Below are 14,905 nucleotides of genomic sequence, written 5' to 3' on the forward strand. Positions count from 1 at the left end.
CATACCAGTCTCAGGATGAGATTTTTTAGGACTTGGACATGTTTCAACCTCATGCTTGCTGCAAATGAGCTCCCCAGTCTCACAGCTTACTGCCCCCCCCATGAACCCAGTGTACAAGTAGAATGTTTATGTTATATCATGACACTTAAAATGTCTTTAACAGAATATGTGATTTCGAAATGTAAACATGCATTTTAATTACCCATAAATGAGATTTTAAAATACCTAGCAATACTAGGAATATAAAATATAACTGTTTAAATGAATTAGGCTGTTAAAAGAGATAACTTAAATGGCAATAATTATATGAAGACTAACTAACAAGGTTAACACAAACCTCACAAGATTATAGAAATCCATGAGCATGTTTAACACATAGAGCACTGGCAGAGGTCTAAAGAGCTTTTCTGAAGAAGAGATGTCCAAGCAGAGACTGAAGGATGACTATGATATTGGTGAGATTTTAAAGTAAGAAGGAAAATGAAATGAGAATACAGTGCAAGAGCTGGGTGGGATGTAGGGAACAGTAAGCTGAAACAAGAGGGGTTCAGAAAGAGAATGAGGAGAGAGTGTTAAAAGGCTATCATAATTGAGGCCAAAATGTCTGGTTTAGACTAAGATGGTGGCAGAAGAAATAAAGACAGGTAGTTGTCCACGTCTAGGGAAGTCAAGCCAGATGCTTCTGACTTCAGCACTTGGTTAGAGCTTTCACTGAGCTGGTGGTCATTTGGAGAAACTGGGCTGTTGGCTCTGTTTCTTAACAATTAAACTTTATTATACAACTCAGCTAGCTTACACCAGAGGGAAAAAAGGTTAAAGGGAAAAAAGAGTGAACCTTCCAGTATCCATTCCACGGCCGGGTCCCTAGATGTCTCTGGTCTGTGCGCTGATCTGGGCTATTCACTGATCTTTTCCCTATCCATGTGCGCTCAAGCCAGGTCTGCACTTGCTGCTCCTCTCTCCTCTCCGCCTGTCTGTCTGTCACATGCAAAGGGCGGTCTCCACCTCCCATTGAGGGTCGATTAGAAACACAATAGTCCAAGTGGAGTCCCTCAGTTCCCTTCCTGAATTCCAGGCCCAGGATGGCTCCACCCAGTCTATCTCAAGGTTAATCTCAGGGTGTATCTGTGGTGTGTCCAAGGGCAAAGCCTGCCAAGACTGCTTTCACTTGTGACAAAGCTTACAATCCTTCCCACACTGGGCTGTGCTGGGGTGGGATAAGGGACATGCTTTAGGCTGACTAAGAGTGAGGTAATGCGGACCTGGGGAGATGGTCCTGCAGGTGAGATCATATGCTATGCTGCTCTTGCAGAGAGCCTGACTTCAGTTTCAAATCCAGTTTCCTAGCATCTGTGTCAAGCAGCTCATATTAGCCTATAACTCCAGATCCAGTAAGATCTGATGCATCCGGCTTCCACGGGTACATGCGCTCACGTGCACATACCCAAACACGGAAATACACAGAGACACATGGTTAGAAATAATGAAAGTAAATATTTTCCAAAAATACTCTCAAGAATCCAACATTAAGTGCACAACTGTCCTTGGCCTCCATCAAAATTTCTGGACTTTGTAAAATTGATGTTGTTGACTTAACGGCTGTGAATGTCATCGAGGTAGATGAGGTTCCTAAAGTTAGCATATAGAAAGAATTTAAATTTTTCCAAATGAAGAGGAGAGTAGAAGAAGGCAGATAGAATGAAGAGAATGGGGAAGGTCTGACCAAGCCGCAAGAGGCTCCATTATTTCAAAGTTGGGTAAAGATCACACAAAGCATACTGGATTTAAGTAGGAGGCTGCTGTGTCTTAGAAGTCAAGGAGATAGAAACTATGACAAGAAAGGACATCACAATTTCAACAACTAGAAATGTGTGTGTGATTGACATGTGCCAGTCACCATATCATCATCATCATCATCATCACCATTATTATAATGCATCAGAGCCAAGGAAGCTAAAAATGTTGCCAACTCATTTCGATTAGTATGATCTGGTGAGTGACAGTCTGTCCTGTGGTCTTAGATAAGTCTTTCACTAATAAGCCTTCTTTCAGTCTTAAATGTGTCCTTGTATGAAGACTGATTTGTGTATCACCCTGTGTCGATGGTCAGGGGAAGGTAGCATGGACCCTTTTTTGGCTCTCTTTTCAATAGGGTGGGAGCATGGAGCTTCCAACAAAGTACATTTGAAGACAGACTTCCCAGGGCACAATTTTCAGTTTTACTGTTTGTTGGCTATAGAACTTAAGATGCATTTATTTCATTTATGTTAGATTTGGAGAACTAACAGGGCTTCAGTTTCAAAACAGGGTGAAGGGACTGTGCAAAGTGCTAACACAGAGTGTTGGTCTTGTTCCTTATAATTCTTTCTCTTTACAGTGATGGGCACTGCACTCAGAACTTCTCTGTTGCTGAGCTGATCAGAACCAATCTGGAGAAAGAAAGGGTTTCTTTCAACTTCTACTTACTTCCCCCACACATTCTGTAGTAGAGGGATACCAAGGCAGGTACCTAGAGGCAGCAGCTGAAGCAGTTTTTACAGGCTTGCTTCCAGACTCACATTCACCTCCTTCCCAGGACCACCTGCCTAGGGGTGGCAACACCCAGACTGGGCTGGACCCTCCTACATTAATCAACAACCAAGCAAATACCCCATACAGTCATGCCTACAGGCCAATATAATGAAGGCATTTTTTTTTCAACTGAGTCCTTGCTCCCAAGTGTATCAAGTTGGCAAACTCTCAGGGGGTTGGGGGTGCACAACATGCACTAGACAAATTCCATCAAGATCAGTCTTTTGCAGAATGACAACACACTGTGTAAAATATTGTTCTCCTGCCACCTACCATTGATACGGTCATGTTCTGCTGGCTGCTGTTAACTAGGCACCTTACATACAGTGGGTGAGGGAGATAGCACACATGTATTGCTTAAAGCTCTTAGCTTGTACTGAGCAGTTACTGAGCAGTTACTGAGATGAGAGATTTTCGAAAATGGCAAAATTGACTCTTCTGTATCAAAATAAATGTCACACTATGAATGCATAATTATAAAGCAGGCAACAATATCCAGCAAAGCTAGAGGCACACATCCCAAAGGTCCTGGGGAGGACACAAGAAAGAAGTCTGGGAGGGCCAGAAGGACTGGCTTGTGTGCTATGCAGAGATGGGCAAATGCATCCTACAACTTGCCATGGTACAAGTGTTTCTCAGGCCATTAGACTGACGGATTGATGCCCAGAGGCTCATCTCTCCATAGCCTTGCCTTTTAAAAGCTCAATTCCCCTCAAATGCCCTTGAAGTCAAATTGGACCAATCATCAACATTAGTTCCAACATCTCCAATGGCTCCTAGGTTGCCAACACCAACTCAGTTTTGTGAGTAGAAGTGGGTGCAGGGGTTCAAATTGGTGGAGTCCCCCAACATTTACCAAGATAGCACACTATTTGTTTTCAGTCCCTGCCTCTCACACTGAGAAGGCACAGTCTTTAGCATGACTGAAAGTGTCTAGTCACACACCAGCTGATGATGCTTGACTTTCATCAGAGAGGGCACTTCAAGCACAGCCCTGCCACAGAGTCCCCCTCTTCAAATCAAGGCGGATTGATAACAAGATCACCTTGGCCCAGCAGCATGCCTTTCATCTGAACAAGGCTGAAGGTGCATCAGTAAAGGAGCCAGCTTTCTCTTGTGGCAGTGGTGAACTGTACCAGCAAAGCCCAGGCCAGAAGGACGAGGCTAGCAGCATTTGGGGGTGGACTAGACAGAGAGAAGCCAGGAAGTCAGTTAGTTAGATTCTTCATGCTTGGGGCCAAGGGCTGACATCAAGGGCAGAGTCTCTCTCTCGAACCTTCTTTGTCCCGCCAAGCAGGCAAGGCCTCTTGGAAATTATTGACACCATCATAGGTGTGTCCCAGGCACTTTCTCCACCTTTCTTCTGAGAACATTATGCCCACTCTTCCACATAAGGATATTTGATCTGTGGTCTAGGAAGAGTTGACATGGACCCATGGATAATTTGAAATGTGCACTTTAGGCTTTAGAAATTTGTATAAGAGATTCATTTTTACACTATAATACACACTGAGAGAAGGATACTCTGGCACTGTTTTCTCCCAACTTCCCTTTAGGTGGGTCTTGAGGCACTGTTACATAAGGGTACCCCAGGAGTGGACTGTAAATTAAAAGCTATGAGAAGATTGTGCTATACTTGACAAATGGTGGAGTCTCCTCTGTGGAAGTACCTACGTCTCTTTTTATTTTCATTGCTCTTATCATATTTAGAGGTTTTCAATTTTTCAGATGATTTCTTCCCACGTTCATCCAACCTCCCCATAATCAGGAACTGAGTTCCCAGGTTTCACTGCAGTAGCCCAGAAGTTAAAGGCTCCCTGGAGCGTGGTCTGAGAGTGCGTTGTACAGGTCTGTGTGCCAACCCCACTCATGGTCACCTCCAGCTGAGGCATTACAACTTGATATAGGCTGTGACAAATACATAGAACTAAACTGTTTTGATCTTTCAAGAACATTAATTCTTTTTTAAATATTTTGACAAGAGATTTTAAGGGTTTGTCATTTGTTGTTTTGTTTTGTTTTTGCTAGCACACTCAATAGACTTACTTATCTTTTTATTTTAAGCTTTTTTTTTTTCTGAGACAGGGTTTTTCTCTGTAGCCCTGGATGTTCTGTAACTCATTCTGTAGACCAGTCTGGCCTTGAACTTAGAGATCTGCCTGTCTCTGCCTCCCAGGTGCTGTGATTAGAGGCATGTGCCACCACACATGCCCAGCTTAAATTTTTTGTGCAATATATTTTGAACATATCCTTTCCCCTCTTTCAATTTCTCCCAGATCCTCCCCACCTCCCTCCCTACCAACAGGCCCTGGGGTGTGGTTGATATCTCCAGTGTCACCCCATTAGAGAAACTGATTTTCCCCTTCCCAGAAGTCATCTATTGCAAATGACTTCTTGGTTAGGGCTAGGAATCTGTGTCCATTTACTTCCCCTCATTGCGAGGATTTTGTCTAGTTTGAACCTGTGCTGATCTTGTGGATGCTACTACAATCTCTGTGGGTTCAAATGTGCATAGAGATCTTGATGAGATCTGGAATCTCACAGAATATTTTAAGCAAACCATTAATAAAACTGGAAAGATGACCACCACCACGTCATCTTTGCTTTGCATTGATTCACTTTCAGAATCCCAGCCCCTGAGAGAATCTGATACCTATACAATAACTAATAAAGTCGCATTGTCTGTGTAGAGTAGAAGATATGTTCTTCACCAAAATCAACTGTCAACAAAATTATGTTAATTATTTAGCACAACACACACTTTAACTTCTGTATAGAGGCCTCTTACAGTTGGAGGTTCCAGGCAAAGGAAAACACATTTTTACTAGAAAACCTAGTAAGAAAAAAGCTGCTGTTTGGGCTGGAGATCTGGCTCAGTCAATAAGAGCACTTACTACTCCAGAGGACCAGAGTTCAGTTCCCAGAACCCACATGAAGTGTCTCACAGCTGCCTATAACTCCAGCCCAGGGCATGTGGCCTTCTCACTCACACACACCTATGCCCTACACTCATACAGACACAAATAAATAAATTAAAAATGTTAAAAATGAAAAAGAAACTGTTTTCAACCCACGTTGTTTGTGATATTTCCTTATGACAACCCACGAAGATCATGGTCATCTCTTGCCCCTTAAAAAGAAAGTGGTGCAGATGGAATCCATACAGACTGCCATTGTAGAATTAAGAGATCGAAAATTTCAGATTGTGATCTATGCCAAAGTTATGTTTTGGATAAGAACTGATAGTTAATGGTCATGATGGAGACCAAACAGGCATGCAACTCAAGGAAGACGCCGTGAGAGACACCTCCCTTTCACTATGGAATGCAGTGTAGAAGCTTTAAAGCTAGAGTTCCTTGCTTGTCTCCTATGCTTTACTTGAGCTGATCCACATGTTGCCATCAGTCAGAGCCTGGCTTCTGCAGGCAATTGACATGACGGGAGAACTCATTTGCCAAGACTGAGGGCTAAGGGTTCTTGGACTTGATGAGGGTTATAAAGGGTTCTCCGCTAAGTGAAGAAGGCATTTTTAGTGATATGGAAATCCAAGGGAGTGTCTAACAAAAAGCAGAAGGATGTTATTGGCCATGGTGTTGTCAGCTGGCTCTGTCTGACGGGGTACAGAGTTGGGAGTCTAGTGGGGCTGTCTGCTCTTGTGCGGATGGTTAAGGGCCAGAACCTCAACAGTGATCAGGAAAAGAATTCAAGTGAGTCTCAGACAGGTGAACATCCCCTGGAAGTCTTTCATATTGCCTTTCTTCGGAGGGCAGAGTAGCATTTTCTTCACACTGATATGAAATGGCACATTTGTCATCAGACATTTCTGGCTGCCCACCAAGTTTGTGACTGGCACTTGAGTAGTATATACCCTTCATAACTTAAACTTCGTATTTTTAAGCAATCATGTGACAACATAACTGGAATAAAAAATGGTTTTTAAAAAATTGTTCTGAAAATGGGCCCAGTCAAAGCATGCTGCTGAAATGGTCATTTCTCCTGAAAGACCATGAATAATTCAAGATGATTTCTCTTCATCTTTATAGTCTATCTTAGCACTATGGGCATGCACCATAAGGTCTGCATGAACGCTGAAATAATGAAACAAACCCTTTTATTACAACCTGAAGTCAAAATACATCTAAGCACACAGCTTACCTAGGGCTTTCCACAGCATCACTCCCAGGTAGAACCCAGATGCTCAAGATTTGCTACTTGTTATCCCTATAAGCTTTTCTGGAACTCAGAAGCATTTTTTTCCAGTTGATTGCTGAGACAGAGAACCACTAATTTGTTATCTTGATCTTGACAACCCAAATCATCACTGAGAACAATGTTTAATGAACAATGTGCTTGGTGGTACATTATCCCTAAAATAAAGCACAAGGTGGCGCTGTTGCATTTATGCTAAAGTAGCCACCACTTGGCCACCTAGGCCATCTGCAGATTTGATGTGAAAGTGTTAAGCCTGTCCCAAAGACACCATGGCATGGGTTTGTATATGTCAGTGTTTATAATCCCATCATCCTTCCAGATAGGAAAGGCTAAGCAGAAGAAAGGAGAAAAAAACACCTCCTCCTTATGTGAGATGTTGTGGGAAAGCCATGCTGAAGAATATAAGCATAAGAATGTGCTAGAGAAAGGAACAAGCCAGTAAGGAGACCATTTCCTTATCTGCAGAGCTGATTAGGTGGTCAAGTTAGTTATCAGCTAAACTCTTCTCTGGGGTAATGGACTGAAGTGTCTGGGGAGTAGCTGGGGACACAGATGCTCCGCTCGCTGCCCAGAGGACAGAGGACTGGAGAGACCTGCAGCAGCCATGTGCACTGCAGAAGCCAGGGGACAGAAATCACTGTAAGGAACTAACTGAGAGTCTCCTCATCTCCCTGCCCAGTGCAAAGCCATATCTGGCTTCCCCAGCTGGGAAGCAAGAAGGTGGGCTCCCTTAAAACTACACACCCCAGCACCTCGCCCAGAGGCATGCTCACTCAGAAAATGGAGGTATGGAAATGAATTATACATTTATAAGCAGGCAGTTGTACCCAAGGCTTAAGGACCACTACATAGATATCACTAGATTAAAATCCAGCAGCTGTAGAAGTTCCAACACAAAAGCCCATGGAAAAATGAGAAAAAATTATGCCAGATGCAGAAGAATTTCTTCTGGGTTGTGAGTCATTTTTCTGTACCCAAGGGTTCCATTTCTGCAGATGCAGGCAACAGCAGATTGAAAATACTTGAAAAACAAAAATTATGTGTCTGTCCCAAGCACGCCCAGACTAGCCCCTCGTCCTTATTCGCTAAACAATACATTGCACTTATATTTTACTCCTTGGGAGCTGGCAGGTGGTTTGGGTAAGAGCACCTGTTTACTAGCATGAAAACTGGAGCTTAGATTCTCAAAAGCCACGTAAACACTGGGCAAGATGACATGCTCTGCAACCCCTTTCCTGGGAGAACAGAGACAGGAGGATTCCAGTACTTACTAGTCAGCCAGACAAGCCAAAATATCAAAGTCCAGATTCACTGAGAGATCTTGACTTAAAACAAAAGAAAGATAAGAGTGGTAGAGGAAGATATCCGATGTTGAGTTATGGTCTCCACAAGCACATGGATGGGCAATCACATGCATCCCTAGATACACACACACACACACACACACACACATACACACACACTCACACATGCACATGCACACACACAACACCTGCACTTGCACAAACACACATATACCTGTATACACACATCCACACATCCACACACACATACATCTACACACATACACTCCTTTACACACACACCTATACACATAATACACTCTACACACACACACCTCTACACTCACACCACACAAAACACACCCCTATATACATCACACACAACACACCCTACACACACACACACCTACACATGCACACACATACATGTAACACGCATGCGCTTGCACACATACAAGCAATCTGGAAGTAAGTTAAAGTGTTTGGCAAGGTGTGTATAGAGCCTATGGAAATATACTTTATACAGGAGACTTGGACATCATCCAACTTCATAGGTGCAAAGGTGGAAGCAATCCCTCAGGAGTACTGAAGGAGGGTTGTATCCCCAATCTTCTGAAAAAACATTGGTTCTGGGTATTTACAGTCAAACTCTTCCTAAAATTTTCAAAAACCATCAAGTTGGGAAGTCTCAAGCCATCACTGCTGCAAACAGCAAAACCTTTCTAAGAACAGTAAAAAATATTCATCCTGATTCAATGTGGTGTGGACTCCACAGCAATACTGTGCCCAAACAGGCATAAAGATAGACAGTCAGACAGATAGACTGAAAGATGATAGGTAGAAAAAAACTATTTTATGTGGCAATATTTGTCTTTCACATCAGACAAAGTAGAATTCAGTAACAATGCAATAACGTAATTCAGGTCATTTAAGCCCCGGAAGTCTCATCTGAAGGAAGCAGATAATTGAAGCAGCATTTGTTTACTCTAGTTTACGTGATCAAGTTAATTAATTCTACTTTCCATTTCCTCTTGCTAATGTAATGCGACCTCAGTGCTAAGTAAATTGGTTTGGAGATTTGGTTGCATATGTAGTTCTTGTAAATACAACCTGAAATGTGTGAAACACACACACACACACACACACACACACACACACACACACACACACACAGAGAGAGAGAGAGAGACATACACACATGTGTAGCAAGCTAGTGTCACTATTTGGAGGCCTAATTAATTTATTCTCCAACACGGTAAACACTAATGCTTCCAACTTAACGGATTGAATACATGGAATAATGCATGGACCAAAGTTACTACTTGGTTAAATATTAAAATAAGTCCATGTTTTAATTTGCTTTCAGTTCCTGTAATGACAGGAAAATGCTGCTCACTGGCTTGTTCTTCATGGCTTGCTCAGTCTGCTTTCTTATACCTGCCAGGACCACCTGTACAGCAATCACTATCTGAGGGGGTTGCTACACCACAACTTTGCTCCTAAATATTGACTTGGGTTTTCTTCCCCACTTCAGACCATTTAGTTCCCAAATAAAAGAGAACTTTTAGATTCATAATCAGCCTTAAAGCTGGGCAGATATCAACCCTCTAAGCTGTTCTGCTGTTTTGCAACTACACACCCCAAGTTATTGCTACCATGGCTCCTGCCTGGGCTGCCTCCGCTCCATCAGGCCAGCCCTCGTGCCACCCACGTGCTCAGGGTCCTTACTGCACCATGGCCACTTCCTTCTCACGCAGCCTCTTCTCCTGCCTCTTTCCCGCCTCGAGGCCAGGAGCCTAAGCTCCACCTACTTCTCCTTTGCTCAGCTATTTGATGTCTTGCCTTTTAATCAACCAATTAACTTTATATTGGGTACAACAAAGTTTACACAACCAAAACTGGTACACATGAGGATGTACTTGTCTACAACCGGATCTTTGGAGCCAGTATTTAGCCTTTGAAATCCCAATACACCTGTCCTGGGGTGGCAGTGCTCAGGAGACTGGGCCTTTCTAATCAATCACCAAGCAAGAAAATGGCTCACACCACCTACATGATGGAGGCCGATCCTCAGTTGAGGTTCCCTCTTTTCAGGTCGGCCATTGGCAGTGTCAGAACATTGCCACCACCCTCAAATCTCTCCATGAGATCTTTTAAACCACCTTTCCAAATGAGGCCCAGCCACAATGCTTAGTAATTATGTTTCCTTTTTTTTTTTTCCTACTCAAGCATGTTGGACAAAAACTACCTCTAATATCCTGTTTTGCAATCCTTAGTGGATTATGTCTGTACTCCCTGGTTCCCTGTGGACATATGCTTTCTTTGCATAATTGTTTAAGAATGCATCTGTTCCCTCCAGAAGGAGACTAGTTCTCAAGTCTTTTCCTAGTGCTGCTCTGAAGACTTGATAATTACCATGAGCCTGGGTCTTCTGGAACCTCTGAGCAGAATGAGAAGGAACATCTCTTGCAGAACTACGTCCTTGGGAAGGAAGTAGAAACACTGCAACTATTTGTGACCTCAAAATATGCTCAGAAAAAGCACGGCTTTTCCTTTAAAAATCATTTTTTCACTTATTTTTACTGTATACAAGTGTTTTTGCCTGCCAGTATGTATAGGCACCATGTACATGCAGTGCCTGAGGATGCCAGCAGAGGGCGTCAGATTCCCCTGTGACTGAAGTTACAGGTGGTTGTAACCCTCCACGTGGGTGCTGGGAATTGAACCCAGGTCCTCTGCAGGAACAGCCAGTGTTCTTAACCACTGAGCCATCTCTCCTGTCCCCAATACAGCTGTTCTTTATTGTGCATCTTGACTCTAACTACAATAGTTTTAGGCACTGGGCTGGGTCTTGGTCTTATAAGCTTTCAATAGGTTGACATCCTTGATATCTCTGTGGTAAGGATGAAATTAGTCAGTGTTTTGAACCAGTCTGGTTTGAAACTTGCTGTGTAGACCAGACTGGCCTTGAACTCACAGAAATTCACCTCTGCCTCCTGAGTGCTGGGAATAAAAGCACATGCCACCTGCCCAGCTATGGAGAGGACCCCAGAGGGCTCCCTCACTCTTCTTCTAAGATGGTATCCCAGAATCAGTTGTGGCATCTTGACCTTGGACTTCCAGGTTCTAAAACTGTTAAAAAGGAAAGTTTGTCGAAGTCACTGCATCTGCGGCACATTTGCAGTAGCGCTCCAAATGGACTTTCTGAAAAGCAGTCTGGAAATTCTGTACGTCTGTCTAGATGTAAGAATTCATGACATGGTGGTTGTCTAAATCAGTGGCTTCCAACTGGGACCCACCTCAAGGGTTCAGAAAGCAACATATTGAAACCTGAAAAAAAAAGAGTGCTAAGATTTCCATATAATTATATATAAGCATCCTAGTTTGCAGTCCGTTGTGGTGATAAAACTCTGGCCAAAAGCAACCTGGGCAGGAAAGGGGGTTACTTTTATCTTACAGGTAACAGTGTGCCGTTGAGGGAAAGAAAGGCAGGAACTCAGGGCAAAAGCCTGGAGGTAGGAACTGAAGCAGAGACCACTGAGGAACTCTGCTTACTGACTTGCTCCCCTTGGTTGCTCAGGTACCTTTCTAATGAAAGCCCAGACCCACCTAAGAAGGGTGCTTCCTATAGTGAGATGCGCCCTCTTATGTCAACTAGCAATTTAAAGAAAAAAAAAAGTCTCCCACAACAGACTCTCTGAGCCCAATCTGATTCGGGTAATTCTCAACTGACTTTCTCTTTTTCCAAGTAGCTGTACTGTGTGTCAAGTAGACAAAAATTAGGCCAGTGCAGAGGCCAGACGCAGAAACAGTTTGACTTGGTGATGATGTTCAATACATACAATAAAGCTGTTGCCTTTTTGTGGTCTGCCTGGGACACAGGGCTGGAGTCTGTGCAGAAGTGGTGACAGTGGCAACCTCATACATCAGCACACATCCTAAAGATCATAAGACAGTGCATCCTATAAAATGAGAGCCCACCCAAACTCCCCATCCCAATATCTTAAAAACTATAAATATGTCTACCTTTAACTAACAAGACAAAGGGCGCAAGTGTGATTAAATAGAAGCTCTTGAGATTGGGAAATTATCGGAAAACAATTGGAACCCTGCAGTCCCTGGTGAGCACTTGTGTACATATATGTAAGTACAAAGGTGTGTGTACATAGTTACCTGTGTGCAGCTCTGTCACATATGTGGGATCATTCAGCTGCCAATGCAGGCAGGTGACAAGAATAATTTCCTCTGCACAAGGAATCATTATGCTGCCCTCTCTCCCTCCCACCCCCATCCTCCAGCAACCATTATTAATCTGTGTGCTGTCCGTATGATTCTGCCATTTAAGAACATAAAATAAATGGACTCATTCAGTATATAACCTTTTAAGGCGGGTTCTTCCTCCTTGGCGCACTTCTCTTGGGATCCATCCCAGTTGCTGCGTGCATTATTTTCCTGCCAAAGGAAATAAACGAGTTATGCTGGGTAGAGAGTGGCTCAACTGGCCTGTCCGCTTAGGCTCTCTCCAAGCCTGCACCAACCTTCCAGAGGCTTCACTGATAAAACTGTTTCCAGCTTGCTGGAGCCCTTGGTGAGAGTCAGCATCTCACATCAGGGGATACGTGTCCCTATTCTTGGCAGTGGTCACCAGGAAGCTAGCCTTTGCATTCTCCTCACACTCAGGGTGGCCCACCTCCAGCAGCAGATACAGCCCCTTCACACTTAGGAGCCTTCTAGAATTTCATGTCCCAAATGTGCGCAACTCCAGCGAAAGAAAATGACCTCACTGGATTCCTCTTTCTCATAAGGGATCATCTTCCCATTTTAGATCCATTTCCTTTACTGGTGTTGGAAAGAACCTTTAGCTGTATAGTGCAATGTGTTCATGGAGCCAATGAATTGCAGAGCTTATATATTTTATGAGGACATTCATCTGCCTACCGCATTGTGTATATCAATGCCATTGCCTGTAGTCTCCTTTTTATTGCCCAGTAATATTCCATGGTGTGGGCCTTACGTGATTTATGTAACGCTTCACTTCTTGAAAGCTATTTGAAATGTTTCCAGTTTGGGGATGCTATGAATAAAGACGCCACCAATATTCTCATCTATGAGTTGATGTGAACACTGTGGTACTTTTTTTTCTATCTCCAGGGTAAATGTGTAGGAGTGGTACTGCTGAGTGGATTTGGCATGTCACACTTGATTTTACGAGACAGGTACAAGCAATTTTCTACACTGGCTGTGCCATTTCCATGGCCTCCAGTGGTGTCTGAGTAATTGTTTCTCTCCCTACAGAGCTGTGGCCGCTACACTATTTTAGCCATTTTGTTCCTTGTATTGAGGTATCCCATTGTGGACTTAATTTACAAGTGTTTAATGCCCATCAGTGACAGCACAGCGATTTTTACATCTGCTGTTCAGTTATTCTCTTTGATGGAAGTCCTGTTTTCATCTTTTGTCACTTTTTAAAAAGATTTCTTTATTATTAATATAATATTATATATTAATGTAATATATACACAACACAGAGAGAGAGAGAGAGGCAGAGATAGAGACAGAGAGAGATTCTTTGTCTGCATTTTTAAAATTTTATTTTATTAATTTATTCTTATTACATCTCAATGGTTATCCCATCCCTTGTATCCTCACATTCCTCCTTCCCTCCTGTTTTCCCCTTACTCCCCTCTCCTATGACTGTGACTGAGGGGGACTTCCTCCCCCTTTATACACTCATAGGATGTCAAGTCTCTTCTTGGTAGCCTGCTGTCCTTCCTCTGAGTGCCACCAGACCTTCCCATCCAGGGGACGTGGTCAAATATGGGACACCAGAGTTCATGTGAAAGTCAGACCCCACTCGCCACTTGTCTGCATCTTTATATGTGTGCCATATGCATGCTTGGTGCCTTCAGGGACAGAAGAGGGTCTTACTGGAAAGGTCAGTCTTTGACAGTCTGAAATATCCTATTTCAAAGTCATTTTTTTTTCTGGAAGAATAGCATACAAACTTTAAAATAAAGAACGAGAGACGAGATGTCAGCTTTGTGACATGAGCCTGGTTTGTTTGAAGCTTTTAGTGCAGGACCTCCCTCCAACTCAAGTCAATTCAGTCTCCTTCCCTGGTTGTTAAACTGTGGGTTTCAAGACTCTTTGTCTTTGTCCAGGGTGGCAAGCTTGGCTTCTGCCCAGGCAGTTGCTTGTCCCTCTTTTACATCTGTTTGCATTTCCTTTTCAGTGTTTCCAGGGGGGCGCATGCTTATTACCTCTCAGCAAGTGTTGTCTACAATTGGCTGAATTTTTTTCTCATGCATCTCTGACCATTTTCACTATGGACTTCTGGGAAGATCCATTGTCCCAGGAAGGACACAGAAAGGGAGAAACCATCATATCTATCTGTTAAACCTAGGATGTATATTCTTGTGATAAAAACAGGCTAGTAATTAACATGACCATGTTTAATCAACTAATAATTAACTTATATTACTTAATTATCCTAAGAAGTCTGCAATAGCACTTTCAAAGTATTAGGAGTAAGCCTTGTGTTATAGCTGAATTGTATAGGCACAATACTTCATATTAGAGTAGAAATATATATAATATGTGTCAAGAATAGTCTTACATTTGAATTCTAGACCAATGTATCAAAATTAAACTTATTTTGCCTCAATATACAAAATTTTATACCAGGGAATAACCTTGTGAGCAACAATTAAGGCATTAAGTTGAGGAGTAGATTCAATTATCTACTTTTTGTTCTATCATTCCTATATATTTCTTTATTCCCCCATCTCTCTTTTCAATCCCTATCTCCAAACCTAAGAAACAAAGATAAAGGAAGAGAG

At 42.8% G+C, this 14,905-nt stretch overlaps 1 long non-coding RNA gene across 3 annotated transcripts in view; it reads right to left on the bottom strand.

Annotated features, from left to right (window-relative positions):
- Positions 1–10,366: 10,366 nt before the first annotated feature.
- LOC311587361 overlaps positions 10,367–14,905 on the bottom strand; it is a 31,037-nt gene continuing 26,498 nt past the window's right edge. For all 3 annotated transcript variants that reach the window (XR_014775834.1, XR_014775835.1, XR_014775836.1), the window contains exons 4-6: positions 12,446–12,518; positions 11,909–12,004; positions 10,367–11,396 (exon numbers count right to left, since the gene is read on the bottom strand). This is a non-coding gene — a long non-coding RNA (uncharacterized lncRNA). The remainder of the gene's footprint in view (positions 11,397–11,908; positions 12,005–12,445; positions 12,519–14,905) is intronic.

Source organism: Acomys minous, assembly GCF_964271855.1.
Source record: "Acomys minous genome assembly, chromosome: 16".
In the NCBI taxonomy this organism is placed as follows: domain Eukaryota; kingdom Metazoa; phylum Chordata; class Mammalia; order Rodentia; family Muridae; genus Acomys; species Acomys minous.